The sequence below is a fragment of the Gopherus evgoodei genome, chromosome 4, assembly GCF_007399415.2.
Source record: "Gopherus evgoodei ecotype Sinaloan lineage chromosome 4, rGopEvg1_v1.p, whole genome shotgun sequence".
NCBI classification, from domain to species: Eukaryota; Metazoa; Chordata; order Testudines; family Testudinidae; genus Gopherus; species Gopherus evgoodei.
In genome coordinates, this window is record NC_044325.1 from 25,008,034 (window position 1) to 25,021,786 (window position 13,753).

The window sequence follows — 13,753 nt, forward strand, 5'->3', positions numbered from 1 at the left end:
AGCTCCTCAGCATTGACTCCACCTTTTGACCAAATCCTTTGTCCCAGTGCAAAGCCTAAATAAATAGAGCTTGTGCAGTGGTGCCATTGGGGAACTGGCAGATGGGATCCTCCTTCACAGGCTATAGAGCATCAGCAGAGCCACATTCAGAGGCTCTACAACAGTCTTTGAGCTCTGTTAAGCTCCTTTGCCAACTGAACTCCTCTCCTTTATAGAGGAGTGGTTATCTTTGTGGTCATGGATCCACTGGCCATGCCCCTGCCACAGCCTTTGGCCTGTCCCCAAAAGACTCTTTCTCTCTACCACAGATGAATCCTCCATGGAGCTATGCTTTGGATGCATAGAAGGTGCAGTTTCTTCAGAGGATTTCCAAAGCTTGCCTGTCCCAGTTCTCACCTTTATGCAGTAGAACCTCACTAGTCTGCAACATCTGGGGACCTACACACTCACAGGAGGGTAAGGAACAGGATTTAAACTTAAACAGATCAATATATGGTAATTGACAGATAAGTAACCAGCCAAACTCATTTACAGTCTAATGATGGTATAATCTTGCTAATTTGCTACAGTGTTGTTTTAGCCATGTCGGTCCCAGGCTATGACAGAGACCAGGTAGGTGAGATAACTTTTATTGGAGCAACTCCTGTTGGTGGAACATAGAAGCTTTCAAGCTACACAGAACTCTACTTTAGGTCTTGTTCTTGCATTTGCTCAGGAAGTAATGTCACTGTTTAGTCTGGCTTCCTTCTTTTTCATGTTGTGAAGTTTCCATTTTAAACGGCAAAATTTGGTATCTTCCATTGTTGTTTGCAGTATTATTGTATCCACCTGCAATTACATGTTGGTCCCAGGATATGAGAGAGAGAAGGTAGGTGAGGTAATCTCTCTTATTGGAGCATTTTATTCTTTTATTCTCTTGGGAGTAGATACAAGCTTTTGAGCTACACAGAGCTCTTCTTCAGATCTCACTCATTGTCTCTCTCATTGTATACTGTCATGAGCACAGTTTATGAAATTGTTTTTTTCACCCAATCTTTAAAGGTGGCAGGTGGCCTTATTTCATAGAGCAGAGCAAAATCCATTAATTCGAACAACTTGTCACGGTTCTGTATTTATAGTGCAGGTTGCCATTACAAAGTTATAAACCAGAGGCCTGTCAGGCTCCACAAAATACCAGTGAGCCTGTGATGATAGCTGTCATCTGGTGGTAGGGCACTCTCATGAGCGGTGACATGTGTCAATCTGACTGTAGTGGAAGATGAAGGTACTCAGTGGTCGCTCAGTAATTATTCTCTTTCAGGATGCCACCTTGTTAGCTGACACCATGGCTTGTATTGGTGAATCTCCTTAGCAACCCTCCCCCCCTCAAAAAAAACAAAAAACAACAAACCCTCTGACCTTCTACAGTTTGCTGACTGAACTAAGCCAAAGCACTATGGCAAAATGGAAAAACTCAGCTTGCAAATTTTTAATCACATGCCTTGCTAAGGGCTGCAGATGGGTATCAGATCAGGAATGGACTTTGTCAAGGTTTGTGTAACTGACTCTTGTAAACAAAATATTTTGGGAAAACAGCTATCACTAACAGAATTATTTAACAGGAAGGAACCTTGCTTATTGCTAACTAATAGAAAATAGATGTATTCAACTCACAAGCAAAATGTATTAATCAAATCATGGATTGTTTGTTGCTGTAGCTATATACGTGATTAAACAAGGAGATGTTATGTAACCAAAATAAGAGAGTAGCTGGTAGTGAATAAGCATAGGATGTTATATTTAGAATACTGAATTATATAACTCTAAAACTGTATTATAGTTGGGCGCAGTGACCTTTGCATGATCCTTGCAGTACACAGCAAGAGAATACAAGGCTTGAGAAATTCACTCAGCCTGCCAGCCTCTTGATATTCTGCTATGCTTAGCTATACTGCAGACCCTCTGTCTTACAAAATATCTATGGAGCCAGATAAGAGAAAGTCTGTAAGGCTTATAGTGTTAATCAATATTATTTGACTATTATATATAATATGTGTGTTTTTATATAACTATGAATTTTCATATTCTGGTTTTCTCAAAATGTGTTTTGCTTATGTTAAGCTGTTTAAGGAAGGGATGACGTAAATTAGTGTAATTTCAGAGTTAGACACTGAGGAAAAGACAAGACAAACAATTTTGTTAATGCTTAGCTAACATGCCCTCTGTACCAAGCTATACCTGGTGAAGGATGTTTATAAAGTTTTGCTGAATTTTGGAATGCTATGGTCAAAACAAGGTAATAAACTAGTTACAATCTCTGTCCTGTTTACTGCATAGTTTGTCCAAGCTTAGCAAAAGTTTCTGAAAACATGTAAAAAGAAGATAAAGGAGAATGATATATTAGGTTTAAAGTAATGGAAAGAAATGGTGAAACCCTCATCTGTTGTAAATAACCCCAGTATATATAGAACTAAAGTAAAGCTCAAATTTTGAGGCAGTCTGACCACGGCACTGCTGCCTTCCAGATGGATTGGAAACATACCATATTAGGCTATCTTAATCTTTGACTAAGAATCTTTGATTAATAACATTGATTAATCCTAGCTATTTGAGATCTTTTTTATTAAATTGAATCAAACCGTAACAAGCTTGACCTAAGGAGGCAGGCTTTCTAGCTGTTGGCTTTAACACCCTCATCTCTTCTAAAGACAGGGATGGGTGGAGGACATGAAACAGACACTGACCAGTGAGTTACCCTAGTCTGTGCCCAAAATTCAAACTTTAGGTAGTCAGAACTATAGTATAGCAGCAACCTATCAGCACTGATGTCACACTGAAAGTGCAATAACTGCAACCAATCAGCATTTGGACGCAGCTATGTCTTCTCATAAATATTTAGACTAGAACATTGTCGTGGAAAATGACCACCACCGAGTTGAGTTGATCAGACAGCCTGAGGCTCCTTTATTGATTAATCAGAGAATACATGCATATGCATGGAGAGACGACAGGTCCTCTAGCAAGAGGTAAGTCGCTCTGCCCTACAGCAGTGATACCTGGGTTTATAAAGCCCAAAACCGCACATTACCATATGAACTCATACATCCGATGATACCTTATTTGGTTAATACAATAACATCTTCTAACCATCTGCTAAAAACAATTGCTATTAATATACCAGTTATGAGCTAATTTGCAAGCCTGCTCTTTGTTACTTCCCCTTTTTACGGGTTTTTGTAATTGTCAGGACTTTGACACCTGGTTTCCACCTACTTGCGGTTTCAGCAGCTGTGTTCTGAAGCAAATTTTGAGGAACTTGGGTCCAAAAATACCTATTGGTGTACCTTTGGTCAAATAATCATGAGTTATATTTTACGCCCACACAAGCAACTTAATAAACCATAATAAACTAAAAGCTGTTATAACTTAACAGATTTTCTGGTTCCCCTTTATCCAATTCTAGTTCCTCTTTTTGGGGCCCTGACCACATCTTTTTGCCTCAGCGTGCCCTTTGTACAGAAAAACAAGTTTAGCAGGAGTTAAAACTCTTGCTTCTAGCTAAGGGCCTACTCTTACTTTATTTTCAGAAAAAAGCCTGGGGCCTTGGGTAAGGTGGGGTCGGGGGGGTTTCCCTATCAACTCCCTCCTTTTTGATGCCTTTGTCTTACATGGCATCAAACTCCTCACTCTGGATATCCATTAAGTCCTGGCTCTCCGGATGAGGGTTCTTTAAGTTTGGAATGTTGGCATAGGTGGCTTCTTTTAAGGAAGCATTCAGCGTGGCATAATGCAGGTGGTCCTCATTGGCTAAAGTCGATTCCATTAATGGGTTAAGAGGTACTAACTGTGGTGGGGTATAGGAACGGGAAGTTGCACAAGGGCATGTGCAATGTGACCAGCAACAACAGCAACACCAGCAGCAGATACACACAACAGTAAACGTGCTAATGCCAAGGAGGAGCCATACGTACCAGGGGTGATGGGGTGACTGAACACTTTTTGTGAATTGGCAGAGAATATCGCTTTTAACACAGAGGGAAGATACTAAGTGAACAGTTTGGAGGGCGTTCATAGCTTCCTGATAAACAGTTTCTAAATAATGAATTTGAGTTTGCAATTGTGAAATAGATCGGATTTCTGGCAGAAGAGATAACAATGAGTGAAATTTGTCAGGGACAACAGATGTCCAGTCGAAAGGAACCTGAAATTCTAAATAAACCTGATAATCTTTTTTTGCGGGCCAATAAATATTATGAGTACCTGAGTTAGTGTGGAGGTTAAAGGCCACATCATAGATAATAGATGAATTGACATGGACACAACTGCTATTGGCGGACACAAGGGTATGGGAGGCTAAGTCTTGTAGGTTACCAGGACCCTCCCAACATACCCGGTGATGGACAGTTACCACCTCTCCGGGGTGTAGTTTTCTAAAGCATTGTAGTTGTGGAGGCTGTAAGGGCCAATAGGTCCAGAGATCACCTAGACCTATCCAAAGGTCAGGGGTTATAGCTGGGGCACTGATTAAGAAGCGGTTAGGACCGCCAGGGGGCTTAATTTCCCAAACATCTCGATGAATTACCCAGTCCCACAAGCAACCACCCCAAGGACCTGGAAGACTACGATAAGTGGGGGCCCAAAATCCTTTCACAGGTCCATAAGCCCGGAAGGAACACTGTGAGCGCCAACACTTCCATTTAGAGAACTTCCACGTATGCCTCCATGGCCACAAATCGAGGGGTTTCCCTATCAACACCTAGAGAAATTAAAATGCATTAGTTGCATGCGCTTTTCATACAACTGTGAATATATCAGCTAAATATTTTAAAACCAAAGTATTAATTTATAACAATAATTACACAGTTTTGTAAATCCTTTTTCTTCCATTTTTTTTCTTAAACAGTTAACTTGTATTCTCTTCCCTTAAATTATGTTGTTCCTCTTCCAGGAAAAACAGAATATTTTCTCTCTTATTAGATCAGGAGATTAAGAGTTCCTTATTGCACATGAAAAAAGTGCTACTAAATTAGTCGATTTATGTTCGGTCTTGCTCTGTTAAGCAGTTTCTCTCCATGAATATTACATTTTATAGCAAAATAAGAGCATGCAGTGAAAGATCCATTCCACTTTCCTGCATGATAAGATTTTGAAGGGAGCACATGTTAAATACTCTTTTATTGCCCTATAATAGGTTTTGGACCAATGCATTAATTTTTGTAATGATCAAAGTGATGTGGAAGCTGTTTGTCATTGTTGCAAATCTAGATACAACATAAGGAAATGAAGGTCCCACAGCACATTTGGCAAGGGGATATTTACTCTTATTTATATATTTTCAGCTAGGTTACAGGAAAAGGCCCTCATCCTGGAAACACGCAGACCATTCATGTGCTTAACATTATGCCCTCTGAGAAGTCACATTAACTTCACTGGACCTGCTCTCAGCTCAAAAAGTTAAGCACGTGTGTGTGTTTTTGCAGGATTGAGGACATAGGACTGATCCTGACCTTAGTGAGAGATTTGACAAAGTAATGGTCACAGGATCAGGCCCAAGCGCAAGATTGTGGCTTCTCCTATGAGACTGTGCAAAGAAGGCATCAGGTACCCATTTATTTTTTCTATGTGGACTAGTGCATCATGAGTTTCAGCATGAGCAGGAGAGCTGCCTCCATGGGGCTAATCTTGCTTCTGTGCAGGTGTATGGATGTGCCGGGGTGGGTTCAGCTTTGACTCTACAGCTCTCGATAGCTGTCTCAGTTAGAGAGGGAAATAATCTACAATGGGCAATGGTATGGTGCAGATTACTTTCCCCTGCAGCAAGGGGAGAACCAGGGACTGAATGTTCACTGAGTCATGGCTTGATCTTTGGTCTGCTTCTTGAGAAACCCAACTAGATCCTCCACAGGGTTTCTGGTAACTTCACAGTCCAGTCCAAGAAAGGTGGATGTGAGGTGTATCTTTTTTGAGAACTTAAGCCGTGGCATTGACAAGAAGAGCATAGGGAAAACCAAAGCAGGCATATTGGAGTCCTGGCCTTTTCACATGTTCTTTGAATATATATTGTGACACCCTAAAACCCATATGACACCCTGTAACCCACATTCACCACTTTTATATGTTAATTATATATTTTGTACAAAAGATGCCTTGTGAGGTATAATTTTTAATGTCATAATCTGCTGGACATCATTATCCCATTAAAATGTGTGTTGCAACATTGTATATGTAGTTATGAGAATTTCCTTTATGTTTGTTACTGAAACATAAAGCCTCAGTGTTAACAAAGCACTGATCACAGGTGTTCAAAAACTATTAGCTGCTGTAGCAACCATTCGCCATCACAGGAAACTATAAACAAAAGATTTGCATGTCATCCCCAAAGATGTCTCAAGCCTCACTTACATAGAAGGTGTGAACAAGAAATTTACAATTCACTTGAAAGATGCTTTGAATCGCATGTATGCTACAGACTGATTGTCTGCACCCCAGTGGGGGGTGTTCCTCAAGGAGAAGAGGCTGTTATAAAATAAGAGATAATGGCTTCCTCATTACATCTCCTCCCCATCTCTACTGATGCCTGCAAGAACACTTGGAAGACAAAAAACCATTATTAAACTGTGTGTGTAGGGGGGGCAGGTCTTTCCAGGTAGCATAGACTGCTGAAAGTTTTTGGGTGAGAGACACTTTTTTACTTTGTAATCTTATTTAGCTTGGTAAAGTTTAGGAACTAGATTGTGGTTTTGTCTTTTATTTCTTTGGTAACCAATTCTGACTTTTATGCCTTAAACACTTGTAACCACTTAAAATCTTCCTTTCTGTAGTTAATAAACATATTTTATTCTTTTATCTAAACTAGTGTGTTTTTATTGAATCCCCTTTAGGGAATCCCTTTTCAGGATAACAAAGGCTGGGGCATATTCATTTTCTTTGATAAAATGATGCACTATTAATGATGAACTATTACTCTGTGCAGAAGCGTGCTGGACAGTGCAAGATGCACATTTCTTGGGCGCAAGGCTGAGGCCAAGAATATGCAGGTGTCATCCTGTGTATAGTTCATGAGTGGCTAAAAGGACATTCCTGTAACTTTGTTGGGTGTGCCTTTACATGCTAATGGCTGTGTAAGCAGAGTCTGGAGAGGCTGCTTTTCACCAGCAAAGTAGTGTAAAAGGCACCCTGGATGCACAGCGGTTCAACAGCCCAAATTGTACCCTGGGGGAAGGACATCTATCTATCTATCTATCTGAATGAAGCTGCTGATAGAAATAGAAACAAATACTGCCCCAAGCTGCAAAACATTGAAACAATTGAAGCTTTTGGATTTGGAAGGAAGCCAGGGCCACCTTAGCATTTTAATTCAGGTACACAGAATTTATGAGAAGCCTTTTAGGGTATGTCTACATGACAGTGTGTATCTGCTAGTCCCACTTTTGGCCAACGTGTTTATGCAGCAGGATAGACAATTACCATCTGGAGCTTGGATACTCCAGACTGCTACAGCTCCACAGCTAACCAGTGCTGCAGCGGTGGTGGTTTGTGAGGCGAGTAACACCATTCCTTACAAATGGGCCTGACATAGTAGCTGGCTTTCAGAGAACGAGAGTCCCAAACTGTGCTGGGGTCATCAATGGCACTCTTTGCCCAAAGTGAATGTGGTGTTGTAAAGGGTACTGCTCCAAGCGTTAGGCAGCAGGTTTATGAACGCCAGCATGGGACAGGGCCTCAGGGAAAATGGCGCCCTGGGTGAACTTGGTTTTTCACATCCAAAACCCCCATGGGTATGGCACCCCCATTAGTTCTGGCCCCTGTGAGTACCTCTCCATTGCTTCTGGAACCTGTGAGCTCCCCACCCCCTCCTGTACCCCTAACCCATGCATTGTGCCTCCAGCACCCCAACCCCTTCACTGTGTCCCCTTTGCCCAAACCCAACCCCTCCTGTGCCCCTAATCACTGCACTGTGCTCCCTTTGCCCCTGATTCCTCCTCCTGCACGCTAATCCCTGCAGCCCCTCCTGTGCCACTGATCCCTGCACTGTACCCCTTTTGTCCTCTCCTGCATCCTAATCCCTGCATTGTGCTCCCTGCTCCACTAACCCCTGCACCTCCTTCCTGTATCCCTAGCACGTACACTGCAACTCTCTTTCATCTAGCCCCTGTACCTCCTTCTGTGCCCCTAATCCTTGCACCCCCTCCTGCATTCCTAACCCCGTCCTGTGTCCACCTGGGGAACCTGACCTGGATGCATGGAGCAGCTAGCATTGCTGCTCACCTCCCTCTCCCCCCCTCCACCCCATGTAGGCATAGGGGACTGCGGGGGGAGAGAGTGAGGCGCAACGTCAGGGGAGGGCAGGGGAGCAGCATCCCAGGTGGAGAAAGTGACCAGGATGTACAGATCATTTGGTGTTACTCCTTGCTCCCTCCCCCCTCCAACCTTTGGGGGGCATGGAGAACCTTTTGGGGGTTGGGGACCAGTATCTGTGTATCACCACTCACCTTCCCCAGCCATGTTCCTCCACCAGGAAGAAACAGGGAGATATCTGGGCACCCTCCCCCCCCCCACATACGTGGGGAGCAGCTTGTGACTCTAAACTGCCGCATGGCACTTGTCCTTGACCATGGTGCCCCTGGGTGTTTGCCTGGGTTGCCAGTCCTAAGCCCAGCCCTATACAGGAGGTACAGGCAAAATGCATGAGCTCAGGGTGCTGAGGAGCTCTAAGGCTTCCCTCTTTGGAGAAGCAGAGACCCTATTAGCTCCAAATGACATTGTTATTGATGGGGTGTCTTTACCCACTGTTATTTGGGGCACTCTGTTCTCCCTTTTCTGCTATGGCTAATGGAACAGTACACTGACCACAAGGCACCTGGTAGAGGAAGGCTCAGTTACACACAGCAGTTCTGATATGGTGCTGGAGAATACATCTGTAGGCTAAAGGGAAGATACCTACAAAACAATTTGGATGCCTGAGTCATAGGCAACATGTAATGGAGGCCAGAGGTGGCTAAGCCTCCCCAAACTTGGTGCCGCTGCTGATGGTGGGAGAGGAGTGGCAGATTTTGGCCTGCTGGAAGGGGGGGAAGAGATGGGGGGCAGGGTCTCAGGGGGGAAGAGGTGGAGTGGAGGTGAGAGACGTGGTGGAAAGGGGCCAGGGCATGGGCAGAATGGGAATGGGGTTGTGGGTGGAAGAGGTTCCAGGCTCCAGCCAAGGCCAAGAGAGCACTGCCATGCTCCAAGCGGGGGCTGAGAGCTCAACCCTGGCTGGAGCTGAGCTCTCAGCCCCTCCTCCGGTGGCAACCGAGCCCTCAGTGCCCCTACCAGGGTCATGGTGGGGGAGGGACCAAGAGCAAAGAGCAAAGACCGGGCCTTGGCGGGAAAAGGTGGGGCGGGTGGGTAGCCTTCCCCAGAGGAAGCTTCATCTGCCACCCTTGGCCAGAGCGGCCAATGCCATCCATATGCTCGTAGCATGCATTGTTCTGCGCAACACCTGTGGGGCTGTAGGCAAAATTTTCACATGAAGTGGTCTCCGGCTACTGCTGATTTGCAGGTCCAGTGCAGACAACCAGAGTGTGTGCCTCTTATCACTGTGGCTGTGTACAGGCAGGCACAAGAAATAAGAAATGGCTTGTGAACCTTCATCCTAGCATTGCAAGCTGCTATAGATGAGGACATGTGATGCTACAATAGGGGGCTGTAAGAGTGTTTACTGTTGTATACAAATTACCTGATTCATTAGTTTGTTATTGACATTACATAATAAGATACTTTTTCAATATCCATGGATACAACTTCCTGACTCTTCCTTCTTTTCCAAGTGCTCACACACCAACGTACCATGCAGCAAAACCAATTTATTAATGAAACCAAAAGTATGAACAGAAAAATAAGTATTAATAAAACTATTGCAGGCATGGCCACATATAATTATTGACAAAAGTACAAAGTGAAGTAAATTGGTTGTGTGCACAAAAGAGTGAAAAGACAGTGAACAACAGCGCAAAACAGTGCAATTAACTTAAGTCCAAGCTCAATAGTCACTCTGACTTGTGGTGGAATAGGATGTCAGCAGCATGCCTCCTGTTCTCCTTTCCCCTGACCAAACAAGGCTACAGGATGTGGTACCAAGAAGGAGAGTCATCAGGCACTAGTGGTGGCATGTTAGATGCTAGAGGAGCTGGCATTGGCCCCCTAGTGGCAATCAAGGTGAACAGCTGCTCCAACAGCAACCTGTCCTACTTCCTATTTCTCTAGTCATGTTTGAGGAAATCTGAGACCATAGACACCTCCCACTCCTTGTCTTCACTTTTGGGTACTGTAGGTGGTTGTCCATCTTGCATCCCATGTCCCTGAACAGCTCATCTGTGACCCATCTCCTTTCCCGATGCTGATTGGGAGTCCTAGCCTCAAGAGGACATGGGGCGGGGGGAAAGGAGTGTTGGTGCCGCTGAGATGGAAGTGCCTACCAAGAGAATGAAGGAGCCTATTCCATGCCTCCCAGGGGAAAAGGTTGGAGGATTCTTCCCTCTCCTTTTTTAAAATATAATTTTCTTCATCGAGATAAGGCCACAGTTTGAAACTTTCATTATATTCAAGCACTGGGGTATGCAGAAGTTCCTTCTAGTGATAGACCCAGATCAAAGATAAACCTTGGTAATAATTTCAGATAAAAAAACGAGGGATCTATTTTTTTGGTGTGGCAGTGAGGACAGTCAGACCAGGGCCCAATATTGTGCAGCAAGAATAGCAAATATGGCAGGTGACCAGCTTGGCTTAACAGTGAAATTTTCAGTGAGCTTAAACACAAAAAGGAAGTTTACAAGAAGTGGAAACTTTGACAGATTACTAGGGAGAACTATAAAAATATTGCTCAAGCATGCAGGGGTGTAATCAGGAAAGCCAAAACACAATTTTAGTTTCAGCTAGCAAGGAATGTGAAGGTAACAAGAAGGGTTTCTACAGGTATGTTAGCAACAAGAAAAAGGTCAGGGAAAGTGTGGGACCTTTGATGAATTGGGAGGCAACCTAGTGACAGATGGTGCAGAAAAAGCTGAAGTACTCAATGCTTTTTTTGCCTTAGTCTTCACAGACAAGGTTAGCTCCCACACTGCTCTCCTGGGCCACACAGTATGGGGAGGAGGTGAGCAGCCCTCAGTGATGAAAGAACAGCTTAAAGACTATTTAGAAAAGCTGGATATGCACAAGTCCATGAGTCCAGATCTAGTGCATCTGAGGGTGCTGAGGGAATTGGCTGATGTGATTGCAGAGCCATTTGCCATTATCTTTGAAAACTTATGGCAATCGAGGGAGGTCCCAGGTGACTGGAAAAAGGCAAATATAGTGCGCATCTTTTAAAAAGGGAAGAAGGAGAACCTGGGAACTACAGACCAGTCAGCCTCACCTCAGTCCCTGGAAAAATCATGAAGCAGGTTCTCAAGGAAACCATTCTGAAACACTTGGAGGAGAGGAAGGTGATAAGGAACAGTCAACATGGATTCACCAAGGGCAAGTCATGCCTGAGCAATCTGATTGCCTCCTATGATGAGATAACTGGGTCTGTAGATATAGGGAAAGCAGTGGTTGTGATTATATCTTGACTTTAGCAAAGCTTTGATATGGTCTACCACAGTATTCTTGCCAGCAAGTTACAAAAGTATGGATTGGATGAATTGAGTATAAAGTGGATAGATGATGGCTAGATTGTCAGGCTCAATGGGTAGTGATCAAAGACTTGATGTCTAGTTGGCAGCTGGTATCAAGCAGAGTGCCCCAGGGGTCGGTCCTGGAACCGGTTTTGTTCAACATCTTTATTAATGATCTGGATGATGGGATGGATTCCATCCTCAGCAAGTTCACAGATGACACTAAGCTGGGGGTTGAGGTAGATACACTGGTGAGTAGGGATAGGGTCCAGAGTGACCTAGACAAATTGGAGGATTGGGCCAAAAGAAATCTGATGAGGTTCAACAAGGACAAGTGCAGAGTCTTATACTTAGGACAGAAGACTCCTATGCACTGCTAAAGGCTGGTGACCGATTGGCTAAGCAGCAGTTCTGCAGAGAAGGACCTGGGAATTACAATAGATAAGAAGCTGGATATGAGATAGCAGTGTGTCCTTGTTGCCAGTGTGGCATATTGGGCTACATTAGTAGGAGCATTGCCAGCAGATCGAGGGATGTGATTATTCCCCTCTATTCAGCATGGGTGAGGCCATATCTGGAGTATTGCATCCAGTTTTGGGTCCCCCACTACAGAAAGGATGTTGACAAATTAGAGCGAGTCCAATGGAGGGCAACAAAAATGATTGGGGGGCTGGGGCACATGACTTATGAAGAGAGGCTGAGGGAACTGGGATTATTTAGTCCGCAGAAGAGACGAGTGAGGGGAGATTTGATAGCAGCCTTCAACTACCTGAAGGAGGGTTCCATAGAGGATGGAGTTCTGCTGTTCTCAGTGGTGGCAGATGAAAGAACAAGGAGCAATGGTCTCAAGTTGCAGTGTGGGAGGTCTAGTTGGATATTAGGAAACACTATTTCACTAGAAGGGTGATGAAGCACTGGAATGAGTTACCTAGAGAGGTGGTGGAATCTCCATCCTTAGAGGTTTTTAAGGCCTGGCTTGACAAAACTCTGGCTGGGATGACTTAGTTGGTGTTGGTCCTGCTTTGAGCAGGGGTTTGGACTAGATGACCTCCTGAGGTCTTTTCCAACCCTAATCTTCTATGATTCTATGGTTCTATGATTGGCTTCAAGAATACTAATAGGACATGGGGGAAATCATGAAAATCGAGCTCCTGGTTGGATTGAAAGTTAGCAAGCTGTACAGAAAATCTTTGAGAGTGAGAAAACTATGTTAGCCAAAGGATTGTTGCTTGCTAAAGTTATAGTCTCTTAGATATTGTTACAAATAAACAAAAGTATAACATATACTGTTTCCACTATCTTTACACAATATCACTTAATTCTCTGTCTAGCTTTGGTTCATCATAAGTTGATCTCAGTGCTGTAATATTAAGCAACGTGGGTATTCTATTTGAACCAGACAAGCTGGTGTGTGTACCTGGCTGCTTTGGATATAGCAACCTTGGTAATTTCTGTGACTGTCCAGTGACAAGGTCTTGATACTCCAAGGGAACTCTTCCAGGGAGCTTGGGAACTTGGGTGCACCAAGTGTTACCTGCAAGGCAAAGTAAAAGGCTGGCAGAGTCACGAGAAGTTTGTCTGGAGAAGCTAAGAGATTGGAGTGACAGGGAGCTGCAACCGAGTTTAGTTCCAGTAAATTTTTCTTGCATTGAGTTGGAGGGGGAGGGGAGATTACACAGTGACCTACACTTTTGAGATCCCCAAGAAAATGTCTCAGAAATATCCTCTCTGGCTGCAAAAAAACCCTGCTTCTCATGTTACTGTTTCCCCACATGGTAATAATAAAGATGGCAGGTGGCTCTTAGCAGGCTGTGGATCCAGTCTGTGTGCCACTCACTGTCTGGGCTGCTCCACATGCCCTTCCCCAGACAGATTCTTGGAAAACTCAATCTACAATGCTCACTAACTCATCAGCCTGCTTTAGCTGATCCTCATCTTCCAGCTCCATTCTCTGTTCCTGGAACTCTGCCCCCTGCTCCGGCACAGACTCCTTTGGTGGCCTTCCCCAAGCATTTTCACTCCCTTCCTCCAGTCTAGACATCAGATCATCTGTACTGCCTGCAAGGGAATGTTTTGGGTGCTTCTTCCAAAAATCTTGATCCATGGTGTGCTCACACTAGAACTTAACCAGCACCCTGGAG

The 13,753-nt window shown here is 44.1% G+C and overlaps 1 long non-coding RNA gene across 1 annotated transcript in view; it reads left to right on the forward strand.

The window, feature by feature from the left end:
• The first annotated feature begins 1,305 nt into the window (after positions 1-1,305).
• LOC115651354 overlaps positions 1,306-13,753 on the forward strand; it is a 35,355-nt gene continuing 22,907 nt past the window's right edge. The window contains exons 1-2 of the long non-coding RNA XR_004000333.1: positions 1,306-1,530; positions 5,460-5,580. This is a non-coding gene — a long non-coding RNA (uncharacterized LOC115651354). The remainder of the gene's footprint in view (positions 1,531-5,459; positions 5,581-13,753) is intronic.